The following is a 6,494-nucleotide window of genomic DNA, read 5'->3' as shown; positions in this document are numbered from 1 at the left end:
GTTTGACTCGTAGGGCCGTTACGCTTCCGAAAATGTATCACAATAGTCAATCGGACACCAAACACCAAATATGCAGCATAGTGAATAATAAGAGTAAATTGCATTGACCGCAACTATCGGCACCGAAACTTTACCGAAATACCGTGTTTTTTCAACTGTAGACGTATTTCACCATTCTGGTCATATCTTATTTCACGACTTTTTTGCGTTTGAATGTTCTACGTATAGTTTTTTTTTTTCCCAGATGAGTTGTTGTCCAGATCTGCAAATATAAGGCACTTTAGCCGACGAAATTAAGGCACTTTAGCCGACGAAATTATATTTTTCGTCGGCTAAAGTTCACAGACTATAGCCGACGAAAAAAATTATTCAGACGACGAAATTTTAATTTCGTCGTCTAAAGTTGACCAAAGCTGACAAAAATTTAAATTAGCCGACGAAGGAAAATTTCGTCGGCTAAAGTCTTTCTTCCACCTTAGCCGATGAAAAAATAATTCGTCGGCCTGGTTTTTTATTTTCGTCGGCTAAAACCTTTCTTCTGGTAGTGTTTGATGTGAAACCGTATAATAGCCTAATACTACTTACTCTATTACATTATTCAATTCACATCCATATATATAGGCTATATGCAGTATGTCAATGTTATATATCAGGTAATATTAGAATGATAATATATGCATGTTGGATTAACGTCTTTTAAAAGATTAACGTATAACCTTCATTTTTGTATCATCTTTTGAAAGATATATTCATAAATTCATAGAAATACACATATTTCCACAAAGATATGGTATTAACTTGTTATTGAACATTCTCTTCTCTTTCATTGCATTAGTGTAGTGTCATGATTTATTTATGGATCATTTTATACAGAAATCAGAAAACTAGCTTGAACAAAATCTAAAACTTGTTTAATCCGTTTCTAGAAGTTTTATTTTTGCAAAAATTGTCAAAGACGCTCATTCTTGGGCTTGCTGGCCCGTTCCAGGTGTTAGCTTTAGGCCAACTTGTAAACTGGGCACCATAATGCTGGACAAAAGACTATTGAGCTTATATGATTTGGTTCTACTGCTGGCATGTGTCCACAACTCGGATCCATCAGAGGTGCCACCATACATGACGACGTGTTTACACAACAACTCGCCGCTTCGATATGGCCTCAACAGATGGACATTGTAGCTAGCAAGCTTATTATTAAGACCTTCATAGTTCACTTAGAGATCGATCACTCCTTTGAAATCAATCTGTTGTTCGATATATACTTCGATATATACTCACTTTCCGATCACAGTATCAAACTATCAATGGCATCAGTGGACTTTCATCAGAAACCGGACGACGAACGGTACTACTACTCCGCTCAGAAGTCCTCAGGCGGCAGTAGCTACGGTAGTGCAGCCAAGTTCTTGGTCGCAGGGGCAGTTGGCAGCACGCTCTTTGTCTTGTCCGGTTTAACTTTAACCGCCACGGTGATAGCCCTGATCATGGCCACCCCAGTTGTAGTCCTGTTTAGCCCTATCCTAGTCCCAGCAGGATTGGCCTTGTTCCTCGCAGCAACAGGTTTAGTTTTCTCCGGCGGGTGCGGCGTGGCGGCGGTAACGGCGTTTGTTAGGTTGTATAAGTACATATCTGGTTACGCAGCGGCCCAGAAAACGAATTACGGGTACGGCCAAAACTTTTACCACCCAATTAAGTGAATTACTATGAATGTGAATAATCTGGGGAGGTTTTTACTGAAATAATTGGCCTGTGCGTCATTGCGAATCGAAGCTATATGAAATGTAATAACTGTATTACTCTCTGGTGTTTGCTAGCTAGGTTATTTCTATGGTGTGATGGTTTCTGGATTAAAACCTATATATTGTGACTTTGTGATCGAGACTTGGAATTGGAAGTAGTAAATGCATGTAACCAACAAGTGCATATATATAGCTGGATTCCATGTCAATATGCCCAGTATATATGTAAGACGAGCTCAAGATCTTGTCAGAATGACCTGTATATTCTCGGTGCCAACAAATTACGTAGGAAGAAAGTATGTTTTTGACAAAAAATTGGCTAAAACCATTACAGATTCTGAACCATCCCTCTCTCATCTATATACATCAAAGACATGATATCAGTGACGTGCCTATATATATATATATATATATACTCATGGACTCCTGGCCCTGGGAAAATTTGAAAAAACCTGTCCCTCAAGAAAAGATAACAGAACAGAATGATCTTGTGCATTGATCTAACATAAGAATAGCCGCAATTAGTCATCTTAATTTGATTAGTAAACTGTGGTTTTTGGCAGGGAGTTATGCCTAAAATAATTGGACACTCAAAGTCTTTCAATGATGTTACTTGTCTGTAAATTAAATGAAGTTTCTCTATTATTCCTCACTTGATGAGCTCGTTCATATATGCAAGTCATAGACACAAACACACATAGTTAATCACTCTTCTTACATATAGCATGAAATTTTGAATGCAAACGTTAACATATTATACACTTTGGGACGCATGCTGCTGTGATTTGGCCTTTTGGGTGTTCAGGGTTCTACACTTCAACGACAAACAGTTATAAAATATTGTAGGTATATATGTATATATATGCAGCCAATGTTGAAGGCAAAGTACCCGCTATGCTCTTATTTCCATATTATATAGTTTCATCTGACCACTGTGATGTATAATCACCTTCTTTCAGTTGAGATTTATCTGCACGACATATCATCCGGATCTGATTAATTGACCGTATGTTCGTGTGCTACAAATAACCCCTAGATCGATTAAGCTGGGAACCACACATGAGTTTTGCTTGAGAGGAAAATTCACTGAATAATGGAACTTGAAAGTCAAGTGCACATAAGAATAGATAAATGCAAAGTCAAGTTTATATGCCTTAGGTAGATGTATTCATCGCCCATACGCCAATGTCAGCTGAGCTCTCAGTAACTTGATACAAAAAGTTCGATAAAGCTCTATCAGTCTTCAAGGTGACTCTAAAGTTTGATCTTCTGTATGTTTTTCTTGGCAAGGCTCGCTGCCTTTAGCTAATCAAAATATCGTTGATTGCAGATATCATTCATCTCTGTAGAAATTTCAACTTTGTTTCCTTTAAGCATGTTTGAAGAGAAGAGAATTTCATAACAGACTCTTTAGCTCTTTTGAGACATATATACACTAAATTCCGCTTTGATCAATGCGGTGGTGGACGTAGTAGAGGCTTCTCTTGTAATATTTTATTTTCGAGAAATTTTATTAACACATTCCTAATTACTAGATACACATCTCATACTTAATACGCCACCTATTAACTTTTTTGTTTTAACATTTTACTAGATACACATATCCAAACTTCCTACAATATCCTCATTTAACATACACAACTTATTCACTAAATACACAACCCATTTACTACACATTTTTCTAAATCTGCTACTCAATTTATTTAAAAAAATAAAAATAAATTCATATTACTGAGATTTTTCTCAAAATGTTTCATATTTTCTCGTACTGTTTCACCTCATTGATATATTCCTCGAAGGTTTTTATTTTTTTTTCTAAATGGTTTCACCTTGTTAAGATCTTTCTCGAGGAATTTCCTTTTGTTAACATCTTCTCTCATCAGTTTTCCTCGACAAATTTTCTTCTCAAGAAACCTCTACACAAATTGATTTCAAGATTTTTTGAGCCTACCGAATCAAAACAAAATAAGACAATACATCACCAAAGTTCTTAACAGAACTTTTAGCATTAGAATGCTCAATCCTTTGTAAAACTAAATTAATCGATTCTGAGGAACTATTGCACAATATTCATATGCATGTGGTGTCAAAATATTGGTACTCGATTCAAGCTAAAATTAACAAATGTTTGAAGTACAGTAGTTAATATGAACGTCTTAAACAAGATATTTTATTTCAACATTTTTGATATGAATGTTTTTTTGGTAATTTATGTACCCATAAAGTCGTATATAATTTGTATAAGAAAATGATATGCATCTAACATTTAGGGATATGTTAATAAAATTTTTCTTTATTTTCTAATCCAAAAAAAATAAAAAGAATTAATAAAGCCAGCTTATCTCCACTACTAATCAGTATAATGGACCATTCTTGTCTCAATAGTAAACGACTATATATATACTAAGATGTACGTAAACGTTGTACGAATGATAACAATATATATGTATATATGTCCCCCGAAAAGAAAAGCTAGTTCATTAATCGATCACAGGGTGGGCTCGTAGATAGATCTGCACACATATTTTCTTTACTTCTTAAATCTATAAATGAAATTTGTGTTTCTTTTTTTTATTGAAAATGAAATTTGTGCGTTAACAATTCACAAAACGTCTAATCCATAAATTATTAGAAGAAGTCTCATCATTAGCTCGTAAGCGTTGCTTAATAAAGACTTTAGCACTAATTATTTGACTGAGTAATGCAATTTAAATTTAAGCACACGCAACTTTCAGTAGTGCATGCAGGATAGCCATATAACTAGATAATTAAAACCAGTGTGACTCGAAAGCACTCGCTCTCAATGATGTTACTTGCCCGCAACAAAAATCATTCCATATGGACCATATTGATCACATCACCGAGCATAAGTTAACCTTTAGCAAAGAAATTTCCACTAATCAAAGTGTTAATTAGTTCTTGTATATATTGCATTTGCAAAATTAGATTCCCGATCTCCATATCTTATCATTTTGGAATCTAGTATTAGGGTTCTTCTAGCTTTCTGTTTCACCACATAAAATCAATGTCTATGTGTATGCAAAGCTCATGGCAGGATCTTACAATGGGTCACCAAGAAAATATGAGGCAAATTAATTGATAAAATATGTTAACTGATAATTACTATAGTTTTAAATTGATATGATATACCTAGCCAGTGATATAGGAAGCTTATGAATCAAGTTATACATGCATATGCATGCGGCTAATCTACTTTTCTATTACCTAACATGATTAAGAGTTTAAGACCGGCCTCCCAAGATAAAATATTAACTACATGGTGATTATCCATCACTCACCATATGGATGCCTTTTGCATTAGCCACAGGCATGTGGTATTGATCCTTGCATGCCTAGCTAGCTAGCCTCGTCCTCAACCACGAAGTACGTGCCATATATCTCATCAAATATTACTTCTTACAAAAGAGACTAGCTAGTACTCGCATGATACAATCATAAACATCCTCTATCCCACCTCACTAGCTACTTGAGATTTTAATCATGATTGAAGAAATGAAGTAGTTTTTTCATTTCTTTCGTTTTGTTTCGTTTTGATTGTATGTATGTACTCACATCTTGTAATGGTTACAGCAGACAACTCATGTGCGTTTTTGTTTGTTCCTAACTTACGTACACGGTACATCTATGGTTTTAGATTGTCTTTATTGACTATGCCGTACATATCTCTTGTGATTCTATCTATTGTGAATATAGTTCCACTTCTCTTAAAAATAGAGAGACTAGTTTGCGTATTATGTTTGCGCATGCGCACACCCAAATTAGCTTCGTCTTTTTGTTCACTTTCTTTTGGATGAGCTATAAGTACGTCATATTTCTTAAATATATGCAAATACCAAACCGAGGAAAGAAAGAGAAACGATGAAAGGAGCAAATGATACATCATCTTATGTTTTGGTCGGAGTCCTAATATACTTTTTCCCTTCCCCGCCGGCCACGCCAATTCAAGCTCATCAAATATTCAATCTTCAGCAGTAGTTTGTCTCTGGATTGGTTCTTAATTTATGTTGTTTTCCTTCTCTAGCTTTCACTCGTGTCAATGTTAGTCCAGTCTATTAATTAAGCTACAAAATTGATCAATAGTCCACGGCAGATTTGGTCAAGAGTCATATCTCGGAAAATTAATAAAAAGTTTCACGAGAAGTGGTCGCACTTGTTTTTCAAGTCATATATGCGAACTTATGGGAAGCTAAACTACACTTGAGTGGAAGTTTAGTTTCTTCATAGCGCCAACATTTCCTCATCTGTTTCCACGGAGGAGCTTCTAACCATCCATGTTCTTAATTACAAAAACATGAGAAATAAAACATTTTATTCTCTAGCTTTAGATTTGTGAAACAGTTAAATAGCTAGATCTTTATATGAAAACCGAGAGATACGCCATGCATGGTCGCGTTTTAGAAACTCTAGTCGATCAAGCCACTGCCAAAAGCAATGGTCCATGCATGGAGGACCTAGTGCCACCCAGTGACCCAAGCTATGGCCACCCTGTGGCTTACTTATTATCCTTCGGCACCCTGACCAGTGGCTTCTTTTCTGCGCGGGACTCCCATGCCGATCAAATCGAAGTCATTTGGCTAACCTAACTTGCATAGAGATAACCGTGAAAAGTATGTATCCGTACCATTCTTGTTTTGAAGCTATTCTGCACCAGCCTGAAAACCCTAAGCCGCCGAGGCCCCAGAGCTGCAGGTCTCTCTCTCTCTCTCTCTCTCTCTCTCTCTCTCTCTCTCTCTC

General features: G+C 36.1%; 1 pseudogene across 1 annotated transcript in view; it reads right to left on the bottom strand.

Annotated features, from left to right (window-relative positions):
* LOC101292394 overlaps positions 1-6,494 on the bottom strand; it is a 1,325,780-nt pseudogene that overhangs the window by 1,187,729 nt on the left and 131,557 nt on the right. The window contains exon 40 of the transcript XR_184374.1: positions 1,389-1,629. The product of XR_184374.1 is annotated as an uncharacterized LOC101292394 (transcript). The remainder of the gene's footprint in view (positions 1-1,388; positions 1,630-6,494) is intronic.

The sequence above is a fragment of the Fragaria vesca genome, linkage group LG3 (assembly GCF_000184155.1).
Source record: "Fragaria vesca subsp. vesca linkage group LG3, FraVesHawaii_1.0, whole genome shotgun sequence".
Classification (NCBI taxonomy): domain Eukaryota; kingdom Viridiplantae; phylum Streptophyta; class Magnoliopsida; order Rosales; family Rosaceae; genus Fragaria; species Fragaria vesca.
Note: the sequence above shows the minus strand (reverse complement) of the source record. Positions and strands in the feature narration are given on the sequence as shown.